This window comes from Pogoniulus pusillus, chromosome Z, assembly GCF_015220805.1.
Source record: "Pogoniulus pusillus isolate bPogPus1 chromosome Z, bPogPus1.pri, whole genome shotgun sequence".
NCBI classification, from domain to species: Eukaryota; Metazoa; Chordata; class Aves; order Piciformes; family Lybiidae; genus Pogoniulus; species Pogoniulus pusillus.
Window position 1 is genome coordinate 440966 of NC_087309.1, and position 14636 is coordinate 455601.

The following is a 14636-nucleotide window of genomic DNA, read 5'->3' on the forward strand; positions in this document are numbered from 1 at the left end:
ATTTGGAGGACTGCCTTTCTGCTACCAGCACTTTCAGTGCTGATTCCACATTCCTGAGAAAAAGAAAATTGGTACGTCTTCTTGCTTATACCTGTAGAAACATAATGACTTCAGTAGGATGCTTAGGAAATCTAGGATGGATCTCTGGATTGTGCTTTGAAGTTATGCCTGTGGTAATGAAGAGATGTTTTTATATGCAGGATCAGTACGTAGGTTTAACATAATTGACTAGATATAATGTGTTATGAGTACTACCTCACTTCTGAAGTAAATGGCAAAACTGTACAGAAAAGGATGGTACTACCAGTTTGCTATGACAATGTCACTTGCACTGCTTGCTTTCACTGGGGATTGTAGGAGGCTCCATCTTCCAAAGTGGGCCAGCCACATCTTGTCAACCAATTTCTGCTTGTATAGGGTTAACCTTCCAGGGGGAGTAACCTTGAACCTGACCCTAGGTGGTCTTGACCCCTCCCCAGGGGTGAGTCTGAACACCACAAGGTGATGGTTAGCCCACTCCCCCTTCCTGTCTAAAGACCCATATAAACAGGGGAACTGCCTATTTCACTCTCTCTCTGCACTCCCTGCCTCCCTGCTTCCCAGCATCACCATCCTGTTCCTGGTTCTCTTTGTTTTACCACGTGGCCATCGCCCACGAGCGAGGCAGACAAAGCCATCACCATCAAAATCTGGTTTTATTACATATTTTTGTATTTATTTTTTCCTTCCCCTATACCTTTGTAACTTCCCTACCTCAGATACCTTTTTAATTTATTGTTGAACTTTTCTTCTTTTTAACTTCCAAATCAAGTGAGATTATTTATTTGGGTGTGCTTACCTTTTCCTCTCTCCACATCTAGTTCCTTTCTTTTGGGAAAGAAGGGAGAAGAGGGAAGGGCACTCTATAAACTGTTGTTTGGTTCTATAAAATTTATTTGAGTGTCTGAGAATTTAAATTAGAACCAAGACACTGCTGTGTACAATCCACGTTGTAATAAAAAGAATAATGTGGAGGCAGTAACTACACTTGCAGCACTAAAGATCTCATGCATATCAAGATGGAAGAGAAACATGTTGATATTGCTGTGTAATTAATGTTGTAATAATTCAAAGGGATCAGTCCTATCTGCAAGATTTCTTGAGAATGCCTCTACTCTAAAATACGAGTACATGAGAAACACGAGTGTGCTAAAAAATGAGATAGAAGGGGCTACAGTGCTCATGATTCAAGGTGCACCAACTTCAGAAGCTGCCACCTCTGTATCTGTAGGGGAGTGGTGGTTGTGATTCTCCAGGAGAAGAAATAGGTGGTTTCAGTTGCCTTGATGCCTTGTGAAACAGTTTGTGGAGCTGTGAAATAAGACTCAACTGCAGAGCAGTTGTACAGGACAGCACTACAGTGAGATTGGACTGGGACTGCAGATCAGAGCCCTGAATTATTAAACAAAGTGCAAATATGTATTCTATTTTACAAACAATGGTGCCAATATTACCAGGTTGTCTTGGCCTCATTATGGAGAGGTAAGAGCACAGCCAGTGACAAGATAAAGCAAGAAACAGACTCAATTCTCACGAAATATCCAGACCTCTTTCACAGAATCACAGAAACATTCTGCTTGGAAAACACCCCCGAGGATCACCAAGTCCAATCATTATCCCTACTCTGCAAAGTTCTCCCTTAAACCATATCCTCAAACAGCACATCCAAATGTTTTTTAAACACATCCAGGGCTGGTGACTCAGCCACCTCTCTTGGCAGCTCATTCCAATGCCTGACCACTCTTGCTGGGAAAAAAGTATTTCCTAATGTCCCGTCTAAACCTACCCAGATGCAGTTTGAGGCCATTCCCTCTTGTTCTATCTCTAATTACCTGTGAGAAGAGACCAGCAGCAGCCTCTTCACAATGTCCTTTCAGGTAGCTGTAGACAGCCATGAGGTCTGTCCTCAGTCTTTTCTTCAAGCTAACCATCTCTAGCTCCTTCAGTCACTCTTCATAAGATTTACTCTCCAGGCCCTTCACAGCTTCCGTGCCCTCCTCTGCAGTGGCTCCAGTACCTTCACATTCCTCTTGTAATGAGGTGCCCAAAACTGAACACAACGCTTGAGGTGTGGCCTCACCAGAGCCAAGTACAAGGGGACAATCGCCTCCCTATTCTTGAGGAAGACTACCAGTTAGCTCCAAGTCTCAAAGAGGCTTCAGTATCAACAGACAAGGTAGACAGTGTGAAAACTGCAGAGAATGCAGCAAAGATAGAATGAAGGAATACACTTTTGTCCCACTCTTATTTTTAGGATGTGTTTTGTGCATGGGCTAAGAAGACGCTCAAAGAACAAAGGTGTAACACTGTAGAAAATTCTTTAATAGTTCCTGTTGTTGTACTTACTCCTTTCAGCCTCTGGCTGGCTCTTCACTGAAGTTTTATTGCTTAGGAGATGCTGAAATCCCTGCCTAGGATCATCTAATTATTCTGGAAAGGGTTTATGCTTCAAAGAGGAGTACTTGTGAATAGGGAGAGATTTCCTCTTAAAGAAAAAAGTCTGATTAATATAAATGTGATCATTTTGTGTATCTAAATGAGTAAGTTCAAACTGTTCTTCTCTGGCAATGGAAAGGTTAATACCAAAGAATACTTGAAATTATTAGCTGGTAGAGACACAAGCCCTGAAGTCAAGGAACTTAACACTTCACACACATGTGTTGTGGTAGGCCTGATAGGCCCAAAATAGGCTTATACATGTCCTGCCTTGCCTAGGCCTGTTTTTCTGCTCCACCAGCGAGGCAAGCGTAGGAAACAGACACAAAATAACTTGGAGCTGTTGAGCCTGGCCTGCCCAGAGTCCTGTGGTGTAAGGTGCACACACTTAGCTTGTGCCTGCCTGGTGCAAGGCCTGTGCTTTTCCCAAATTAAGGAAAAGTGAGCCTGTGGCTTTGCCTAATATGGTAAGGTTTGGCTAACTGCTATCCTGATTGGCTATTCTTGTGTCCAAAGGGCACTTAATCTCACCCCACATTGATAAAAGGAGATAGGCAGGTGAACAATATGCTTTTGCTTCCCTGCTTTGCTCCCATGCTCTCTCTGCTGTGCCCAGCCATGCTGCTATTGCACACTGCCTTGTTGCTTGCCTGGTAAAGTCCACTGCCACGAGCTACCAGACGCAGACCCTGGATGTCTGCACGCGATCAGCCTGTGTGGCCAGCATGACATCGTGCTGAGACTGCACCACATCTGCCTCTGCACTTGAAGATCCTGCTTAGAATTCCTGGACATATATAAAGATCGTCCAGAAGAAGCCAGGAGACAGGTCAGAGATTGTCTGCCAGGAAGATTCAAGTCTCAACATCCAACAAGATAGAGTCCCCTGAAAGCATTTGGGCACTGTCTGGACTATGGCTAGCCCCCGTGAGGGAAATAATAATAATAATAATTTGTGTGTAAATGCTTAAATGCCTCTTTGTAAATCTCTATTGCCTTCTGCCATAGAGCAGGAAGAGCTTGAGCCCGTCTACTGGGCAAGCAGCTGTTGTGGAGGGCCCATAGGTAAACAACTTGCTTAGGCTCACCTGCTCTTGCCTGCTTGCCTGCCTGCCTGCTCACCCACAGAATCTCCCATGGGCTCCCAGCCAGCTGTGCACACCTGCATGCCACTGTGGTGAGTTACCAGGACTAGATCCTGCATTGCCTGCCTTTATCTATGGAGCTCAGTCTCCCATGCAGCCCTGCACCCTTGTGATGGTTTGGGTGTTCCCTGCCCCCCCCCCCCCCACTTTTAGAAATCACCCAGACTAGACTCATCCAGCTCTGGAAATACGAATGAAGCTTATATTTACAGCTTAGCACAATATACAAGCAGATATTTACAGTAAATACAGTTATAGACAGAAATATACAAGATAAAAGGTAATACAGAAACACAACTCCCCTCCCAGAAATCTGAATCTCCAGGAGGAGCTCTCAACCACCCCTACACCTTCCCCCTACCCCTCTCAACCTTACCCCAGTCCCAAGGAAGAATAGAGGTTCGGCCAAGAGGTTAAGAAGCCAAGTGGGTGTGTTAGAGAGGTGCAGCTCGGTCAGCAGCCCAAGCGAGAGTGAGAGAAAGATGGTGAGAGTGTTATGTAATGTTTTCATTTCTTGTTCCCATACATCTCAGTGAGACTGTGAGGGAAGTAGACATCACCATTGTTTTCCTTTCACAGCCTGTAATCTAGTTCTTCTCACCAAAACATTCCACCCTTCAAACTAGCACAATCATATTGCACTCCTGCTGCCTTATCAGTGCCTGGGAAGCTCCGCTGCCATGAGTTACCAGGACTAGACCCTGGATTGTCTGCACGCGATGGGCTTGTGCAGCCAGCGTGACACTGTGCTGAGACTTCATGACATCCTGCCTCTGCACCTGAAGGTCCTGCCTTAGAATCCCTGGACAGATCGTCCAGAAGAAGTCAGGAGAACAAGGTCAGAGACTGTCCTTTCCCCCTGAAGCTGGGAGGATTCCAGCCTCAACAACCATGGGCAGAGTCCCTGAAGATTGGACACTTGTATAGGCTGTGACATAGCCCTGGAGGGTGATTGATAATTAGTAAGTTATTAATTTGTGAGTAAATGCTTTAATGCCTCTGCAATTCTCTACTGCCTTCTGCCATAGAGTAGAAAGAGCTTCAGCCCATCTACTGGGCAAACAGCATATTGACCCCAAGTGGCATTTGGCCGCAGGGAAATTTCTCCCTCTGATTATAGTTTGAATGTTTGCTAGTTATTAAAAAGTTACTGTTTGATGTTATTCCTAGAATGTCTTCCTAAAGGGAGGTTGTAGCCAGGTGGAGGTTGGTCTCTTCTCCCAGGCAACCGCCAATAGAACAAGGGGACACAGTCTCAAGTTGTGCTGGGGGAAGTATAGGCTGGATGTTAGGAGGAAGTTCTTCACAGAGAGAGTGATTTGCCATTGGAATGGGCCACCCAGGTGGTGGAGTCACCATCCCTGGAGGTGTTCAAGAAAAGACTGATGAGGCACTTAGTGCCATGGTCTAGTTGATTGATTAGGGCTGGGTGATAGGTTGGACTGAATGATCTTGGAGGTCTCTTCCAACCTGGTTGATTCTATGATTCTATGATTCCATAACCGTATAGAACAAATATTAACATTAAAATTCAGTGGTTGGGGGTGGTGAGAGTGCAGAATATTGAAGTTAATAAATATCTGTTTTTATAGAATATCATCTCACAGCACTCAATTTCTCCCCTCCACCAGAATTGGCGTAGGCAGCAGAATCCCTTCCGCAACAGCGGCATATTGACCGCAAGTGGCATTCATCGCAGAACCTTCTCTTCCAGTTCAATTAATGTTTATATATTTTAGTGTTTATTGCTAGATCTGGATGTTATCCATAGAATGTTTCCATAAATGTGTAAGAAATGAAATATTATTAAAATTAGTGGTCGAGGGTGGTGAGAGTTCTGAATATCAAAATTAATAAACAATATTAATTTTGGGAAAAATAGAATCTCACATCAATTAATTTCCCCTCCGCAAAAACATGACCATGGATTATTTGGTTAACAGCCCATGGAGAATGACAAGAGGTGAGCTTCTGGCAGCTTTGTTATTTATTATAGAAAATAGTCAAGACCAAATAGCATATGAAGCATAAAAAAAGGTTGGCAGGAATATTGCGAGACAAGAGCACTTCTTAAAGGGAACAAAGGTTTGCAGAAATGTGTTTCAATACAGGAAGGTAAAACCAGTATGGGAAGGTAAAATGATGCACATTTCCATCTATACCCTTAGTCACAGGTTGCAATGAAGAGAGGAAGAGGAAATCATACTTGATTAAAAAGTGGCTCAGAGGCTGGTGCCTCCAACAAAACTTTGGATTCTTTGGGGAACTTTATGTGGCCCTAGGTCTGCAAGCAACAAATGGGATACAACTGATGCAGAGGGGGAGAAGGACCCTGGCACATGAGCTGGCTGGGTGTGTTGAGAGGGCTTTAAACTAGAGTGGAAGGGGGAGAGGGTGACAGTACTAGAGATAACCTAAAGGAACTTGAGGATCGTAGGCTAGAGATAGGGGTAAAAGCAGCAGCCCAGCTGAAGTGCACGTACACAAATGCATGAAGTATGGGTCACAAACAAGAGGAGCTGGAAGCCTTGGTGCTGGAGGAAAACCATCATGTTGTGGCCATCACAGAACCGTGGTGGGATGACTTGCATGGTTGGAGTGCTGTAATCAATGGCTACAGAGTCTTCAGGAGAGACAGTCAAGGGAGAAGGGGTGGAAGAGTGGCTCTGTATATTAGCAATGCTCCAGATGTCATGGAGGTGAAGATTAAGGATGATCAAGTTGAGTCCCTATGGGTGAGAATTACAGGGAAGGCCAAAAGGGCTGACATCCTCGTTGAAGTCTGTTATAGATCACCCAGCCAGGAAGAAGAAGTTGATTTATCACTCTTTAAGCAACTGAAGGCTGCCTCAAGATCACCTGCCCTTGTTCTTGTGGGCGACTTTAGCCTACCAGACATCTGCTGGGACTTAAATACAGTATCACAGTATCACAGTATCACCAAGGTTGGAAGAGACCTCACAGATCATCAAGTCCAACCCTTTACCACAGTGCCCAAGGCTAGACCATGGCACCAAGTGCCACATCCAACCTTGCCTTGAACTGCCCCAGGGACGACGAGAATAGGCAGTCTAGAAGGTTCCAAGAGTGCGTAGAGGACAGCTTCTTATCCCAGCTGTTACGATAGCCTATCAGAGTGTGGTGGAGGGTTGCACAGGCCCCAAATGACCGTATTTACAAATCTATTCATGCCCAGACATGCTGTCCCCCACCGAAAGGTGATGCCCTGCCCAAACTTGGGGAAAACAAATTAAGGGGGACAAAGGAGCACAATAGGACTGGTGCCTTCAAGTCTGGGCTGCCTGCTGGCAAGGTTGAAGTAAACACATTATGTAAGCTCATGTGCCTAGAGTGGGGATCCGCCTGAGCCCTCTCCATATTTGGGGGTACCAGACCCCTGGATTTCACCTTATTTGGTATGTTTTGGCCTGCTGCCAGACCGTTATTGGACAGAATTGTGGCCAAGTACCATCAATGTCGGGCTCAAACCTCATAAAAGGGACAATTTGGTGTTCCTGCCACCTCTCCCCACTCCTCCACCCGCTGCTCCTAGCTGCTTTGCCGCTTTTGGGACCATTGCCGCTGCATGATTCTGACCCATGGCGCTTCGCATCTGCCCAGGGAAAATTCGACTAAGGTGCTCCTGGCCAGCTGCTGCCCCAGCCCATCGTTCCCAGCTTGACCATGCCCATGGAGCCTTCAGACAGCGCACCCCAATAATCCCTGAACTGAGCTATTCAGACCCATGAGGGTTAACAACGTGGCTTTGCCGCACATATTTGGGATCCCCAAGACTGACTCCAGCCACTGAGTAACTGAGCGATCTCGACTGAAACCAGCATAGACTCTCAGTAATTTTACCAGTGACACTTTCATGCCACAGACTATCTAAATCTTTCCAAACCTCTGCTAAATTCCCAATTTGCTGTATTTAGACATTCTGTAATATAATTTCCCAACCGCACACAAAGAACTTGTGTGGGGTAGCTGTAGATAAGTTTGGGGAAGGGGGAATTCCTTGTGTCTATAATATTAAATTATTTAAACCCTTCTAAATTCGGCCTCATATTTCAATCCCCCAAAGCCCAGACAAACCCCTTCACAACACAGGGAGGGGCAGCCCTGATAGACCTGCTGCTCACAAATAGAGAGGGGCTGGTAGGGGATGTGGTGGTTGGAGGCTGCCTGGGGTCCAGTGACCATGAAATTAGAGAGTCTTCAATATATGGAGAAACCAGGAGGGGCATCAACAGAACCTCCACACTGGACTGCTGAAGGGCAGACTTCAGCCTATTTAAGGAACTAGCTCACAAAGTTCCTTGGGAAAAAGCCCTTGAAAACAAAGGGGTCCAGGAAGGTTGGACCTACTTCAAGAAAGAACTCCTAAAGGCTCAGGAGCAGGCTGTCTCATTGTTCCAGAGGATGAGCTGATGAGGGAGGCAGCCAGACTGGATGGGCAAGGAGTTTCTGAAGGGATTAAAGATAAAAAAGAGGATGTATCACCTCTGGAAAAGAGGGGAGGTTTCCCAGGAAGAGTTCAAGGATGTTTCTAGGTCTTGTAGGAAAAAGAGAGGCAAAAAGCCCATTTAGAGCTTAGGCTGCCATGGCTGTCAGGGAGAATAAAAAATGTTTCTTTAAATATATGAATGGCAAGAGAAGGGCCAAGGAGAAAATCCAGTCCTTATTAGATAGAGAGGGGAACATAGTGGCAAAGGATGAGGAAAAGGCAGAGGTGCTTAACTCCTTCTTTGTCTCAATCTTCAATAGTGGAACAGGTTGTCTCCAGGACAACTGGACTCCTGAAGTGGCAGATGGAGTCAGGGACCAATGTAGTCCCCTTCTAATCCATGAGGAAGAAGTAAGGGACCTGCTGAGACACTTGGATCCTCACAAGTCCATGGGACCAGATGGGATCCACCCTAGGGTGCTGAGAGAGCTGGCAGCTGAGCTGGCCAAGCCACTCTCCATCATTTATCAGCAGTCCTGGCTCACTGGAGAGGTCCCTGAAGACTGGAAGCTGCCAGTGTGATACCCATCCACAAGAAGGGTCGTAAGGAGGAGCCAGAAAACTACAGATCTGTGAGCCTGACCTCAGTGCCAGGCAAGGTCATGGAACAGGTCATCTTGAGTACTCAAGGTGTGGCCTGACCACTGTTGAGTACAGGGGAAGAATAACCTCCCTCATCCTCCTGGCCACACTGTTCCTGATACAGGCCAGGATGCCATTGGTCTCTTGGCTACCTGGGCACACTGCTGGCTCCTGTTCAGCTACTATCTATCAGTACCCCCAGATCCCCTTCTTCATGGCTGCTCTCCAGCCACTCTGTCTTCAGCCGGTAGTGTTGCTTGGGATTGTTGTGGCCAAAGCGCAGAACCTTGCCAAAGAGCAGAACCAGCTTGAGTAGCCAGTTAAAATATTCAGTTCTAAAATGGATACCTATGATCTGAATCCTAAATTGTGAACTTTGAAATTCTGCATGTGTGCCAAGAACAAACATTTCTCAGATGGGAAGCTGGCCTCGTTGTCAGTGATTCAGAGTACAGTTACCATTTACAGTGAACAGAGAAAGAACAAAATTGATAATATTTATTAATGTTATTGACTGTTGTGTTATTGCTTGTGACCCAGCAAGACTAACAAAAATGCATGTTCCGGTCTGGTATGTTCTAATTTAGCTCTGCAGAGAACTAAGGAGTGTGTTGTCCTACATCAGTTAGTTATGTCAGTAGTGAGACACAGAGCATTTGTCTCATTACCTCAGCATCAGAGCTCTGTACCATACGAGCAGAATATACACACCTGAGCACCTCGTCAGAGCATGCAGAAAATAATCATAGAATCATAGAATCATAGAATCAACCAGGTTGGAAGAGACCTCAAAGATCATCCAGTCCAACCTATCACCCAGCCCTAGCCAGTCAACTAGACCATGGCACTGAGTGCCTCATCCAGTCTTTTCTTGAAGACCCCCAGGGACGGTGCCTCCACCACCTCCCTGGGCAGCCCATTCCAATGGGAAATCACTCTCTCTGTGAAAAACTTCTTCCTAACATCCAGCCTATACCTACCCTGGCACAACTTGAGACTGTGTCCCCTTGTTCTATTGCTGGTTAACTGGGAGAAGAGGCCAACCCCCACCTGGCTACAATGTCCCTTCAGGTAGTTGTAGACAGTAATAAGATCACCCCTGAGCCTCCTCTTCTCCAGGCTAAACAGGCCCAGTTCTCTCAACCTCTCCTCATAGGATTTGTGTTCCAGGCCCCTCACCAGCTTTGTTGCCCTTCTCTGGACATGTTCCAGTACCTCAACATCTTTCTTGAATTGAGGGGCCCAGAACTGGACACAGTACTCAAGGTGTGGCCTGACCAGTGCTGAGTACAGGGGAAGAATAACCTCCCTTGTCCTGCTGGCCACACTGTTCCTGATGCAGGCCAGGATGCCATTGGCTCTCTTGGCCACCTGGGCACACTGCTGGCTCATCTTCAGCTTACTATCTATCAGTACCCCCAGGTCCCTTTCCTCCTGGCTGCTCTCCAGCCACTCAGTCCCCAGCCTATAGCGCTGCTTGGGGTTATTGTGGCCAAAGTGCAGAACCCTGCACTTGGCCTTGTTAAATCTCATCTCATTGGCCTCTGCCCACCCATCCAGCCTGTCCAGGTCCCTCTGCAGGGCTCTCCTACCTTCCAACAGATCAACACCTGCTCCTAGCTTGGTGTCATCTGCAAACTTACTGATGCTGGACTCAATGCCCTCGTCCAGATCATCAATAAAGATATTGAACAGGACTGGGCCCAGCACTGATCCTTGGGGAACACCACTTGTGACTGGCTGCCAACTGGACGTGGCACCATTCACCACCACTCTCTGAGCTCTGCCATCCAGCCAGTTCTTGATCCAGCACAGAGTGAATCTGTCCAAACCATGAGCTGCCAGCTTGGCTAGGAGCTTCTTGTGGCAGACAGTGTCAAAGGCTTTGCTGAAGTCCAAGTAGACTACATCCACAGCCTTCCCCACATTCACCAGGCGGGTAACCTGATCATAAAAGGAGATCAGGTTGGTGAGGCAGGACCTGCCCTTCCTAAACCCATGCTGGCTGGGCCTGATCCCTTGGCTATCCTGTAGGTGCTTTGTGATGGCACCCAAGATGACCTGTTCCATGACCTTGCCTGGCACTGAGGTCAGGCTCACAGGTCTGTAGTTTTCTGGCTCCTCCTTATGACCCTTCTTGTGTATGGGAATCACATTGGCCAGCTTCCAGTCTTCAGGGACCTCTCCAGTGAGCCAGGACTGCTGATAAATGATGGAGAGTGGCTTGGCCAGCTCAGCTGCCAGCTCTCTCAGCACCCTAGGGTGGATCCCATCCGGTCCCATGGACTTGTGAGGATCCAAGTGACTTAGCAGATCCCTTACTGCTTCCTCATGGATTAGAGGGGGACTGTACTGGTCCCTGACTCCATCCACCACTTCAGGAGTCCAGCTGTCCTGGAGACAACCTGTCCCACTAGTGAAGATTGAGGCAAAGAAGGTGTTAAGCACCTCTGCCTTTTCCTCATCCTTTGTCACTCTATTCCCCTCTCTATCTAACAAGGACTGGAGGTTGTCCTTGGCCCTTCTCTTGCTATTCATATATTTAAAGAAACACTTTTTATTTTCCTTGGCAGCTGTGGCCAGCCTGAGCTCCAAGTGGGCTTTTGCCTCTCTAATTTTTCCTCTACAAGACCTAGCAACCTCCTTGAACTTCTCCTGGGACACCTCCCCTCTTTTCCAAAGGTGATACACTCTCTTTTTAATCTTTAATTCCTTCAGCAGCTCCCTGCCCATCCATAATAATTTACATCTTATCTTCTTTTATTGATAAAGAAATGGAATGCTTTGAAACCATTTCCAAAAGAGGGAAGTTGTTGTTGGTTCTGGCGACTGGTTGACAATCAGCAGAGGAGACATTTTTCTCTTTGGAAAGGCTTTGATTTTTTTCCCAGATGGACATATGACTTAGCCAGGGTGACTTAATATTCCTGAGTCAGAGGTCTCCACAAACAGAGATCTCCACAAAAGAGTCATCTGCTGATAACCTACTCACAAGGTAAGGTGAGGTGGAGAGGTGTGAAGGCAGAGCACTGGTTTGGACTGTGAGCAATCAATTAAGTTTAGCATTGTGTTCACAGAAGCATGTGGCAGACTCTCTGATACAGATCCAAAAGGTGCTGGGCACTGAAGTTTCTTTCTTTCCCTGGAAAGAGAAGATTTGGCAGTAGTAAAAAAGACTTCAGTACAACAGAATCACAACCTACTTCTAAAATATTCTTCCCCACTTGTATCAGCTACTTTCTGAGTGTAACAAACTCAAAATTGCTTGCCTTGGAGAAAATTCACCCCTGTTGCCATGTAAAAGAGCTTTTCCACCACCTTAATATTTTTACTCTCCTGAACATGTTTGCCAAGCAGAGTGGAATTATTTGACTTGATTAATTGAGGGAAAGCCAGCAATTTCTATTATGTAAATCATCACAGTGATTGCTCTAGTGAACACTAAGAACAGCCACAGTGTGTAGGAATGACACAATGCAGAGATCCTTCAGCTGAAGCCAGCCCATAACTATAACCCACTGAGAAACAGGACTGCACACCATGGGCTCAGTACCATGAACCTGAAAAGTGTCCAGGGCCGTATGCATAGTTACCAGTCCAAAGGCAGAATCTCAAAGCAGAAGTTGTACACAGTCAGTTTAGATTCCAGCCTCCAGGCAGGATATGCTATGTATTAGTATGTGGAGTGATGGGAAGGTATATTTAAGATATGCTCTGGACAGGCTGTGACTCTGGCTCTTGAAGATCCCTGCGGAATAGCTCCTGGACATAGGTAGGCACCTAGGTAAGCAGCCTACCCAGCTCATTGCGGAGCACCTGGTCGGCCTAGAGAAAGGATGTGAACATCTCTTGCCTTCAACAAGTAGGAATTGTCTCAAGCCATCTATTTTTGCCAAAGTGAAGTAGAGTTGCCATGTTACAGTCGAAACAAAGAGTAATTAGCGATTCATTGAGAAGATACAAGAAAAGAAATCATACAAGGGGCAGTCCTTGCTGCTATCTCACTTTCCTGATTCCTATCTTTTACTTCCTATTTCTGGCTTTTCGTTTTGGACTTTGCAGCTCAGCTTCCTTTTGGTGTTTCCCTTCAAATATTTGCTTCTCCTATAGCATTGTACTTAATGCTTTCTGTAAAGGAAGCCTGGCAGAAGGTTGGATAGTTCAGGAATGTACGGTAACGTATTTTTAGTTTAGGGACTGCCCTTTTGAAATTACCAACAAGGGTCATGCATTAAACCTTCTCCTATGTTTTAAGTGATGTTAATGCTTCCTGCTTATCCTGACTTTAGGTGTTCAAAAGTCTGGTTAACAACAGTGGCCAGAATGCTTAAGCTCCAAAGAACTGAAGTAGATGTTACTCTCTCTAATGAAAAAGCTTTTAAAAAGTCTTTTTCTTTAGATAGGGTAAAAAAAACAAGAAAAGCCTTAGAGTATTGGCCCAGTGAGCAGATTGCCCCCATCTACCTGCACTGATTAATCCTTGGTCTGATTAAGCCTTGGGGCTATGCTATTTCAAGGGCATCTTTAGCAGATGCCCTTGAACGCATAAATACAACCTCAAGACCCACCCCCTCCGACAAGCCCCTTTTGCTTGAGAAATGGGTTATTTGCAGAAGAACTAGAACAATTGTGCTCTCAGGTGTTCTGCTGGTAACGGTTCACAGCGACACCAAACCAGGGATTGATCCGTTCCCTGTAAAGCACTGAACCTAAAGGTTGAAACCTTTTATGCTTCTAGGAGTGCCAAACGTTATGTATGCTGATGTAATTATGATGTAAACTGGCACCAGGACAATTTATACTGTAAATATGGAAAAAAATAGTGGTGATCTGATCTGATTCATGAAGTCTTCCACATTTAAAGTAAATTTATACTGGAAGTTAAATAAATAACAGTGCCAAATCTTTCTACCATTGATAGCTGGGAAGCTTCATTAATTTCTTTTGCATCAATTTTCAAGGGAGAGCTTAGATCAGGGCTTTACAGGATCAAGCTGTTCCTTGGAAAGAAAACTTAATAGATTCAACAGGTAGAAGTCATAGAATCAACCAGGTTGGAAGAGACCTCCAAGATTATCCAGTCCAACCTATCCCCCAGCCCTATCCAGACAACTAAACCATGGCGCTAAGTGCCTCATCCAGTCTTTTCTTGAAGACCTCCAGGGACGGTGACTCCACCACCTCCCTGGGCAGCCCATTCCAATGCCAATCACTCCCTCTGGGAAGAACTTCCTCCTAACATCCAGCCTAGGCCTCGCCTGGCACAACTTGAGACTGTGTCCCCTTGTTCAGTTTCTGGTTGTCTGGCAGAAGAGACCAACCCCACCTGGCTACAGCCTTCCTTCAGGTAGTTGTAGATAGCAATGAGCAATGTAAAACAACAAAGAAATATTAAAATCAGAGGGAGTGACATTGGATTTCTTTCAGTAGTTAATCAGTGGAGAGTGTGGAAGCTCAGACTATCATCGCTGCCTCCATGATACTCATGTATAAGCCAGAACTCTATCTGTCCATATTGTTTTCTTCCATTACATGTATTTTTTTGATCCATTATGATAATTTACTTTGGCATTTAGCTCCAAGCACAGAATACAGTTTCCATATTATTCCAAATAACATTGGCTAGTTGCTAGGGGAGTGTGCTCATTTATTTTATGATTCCTTTTCCTCACCACATCTGTGGATAATTTTTTTTTTTAATTTATCATCTTCCTATGATATTTTCCCTGTGAGAAACCTCAACACAAAATGCAGCCCTTCCAGCTTTTGTTCAAGGTTTTATACAAGCAGAATTTCCTATACATTTTTACAGAACAAGATCTTACCAGCGGGTGTTCTCTACTAGGCAGAAACATTAAGTGCACATGTGTAGGGGTCTCCTCTGAGTGAGCAAACAGTTACGGTTTTAATGACAAGTTGAGATTTAA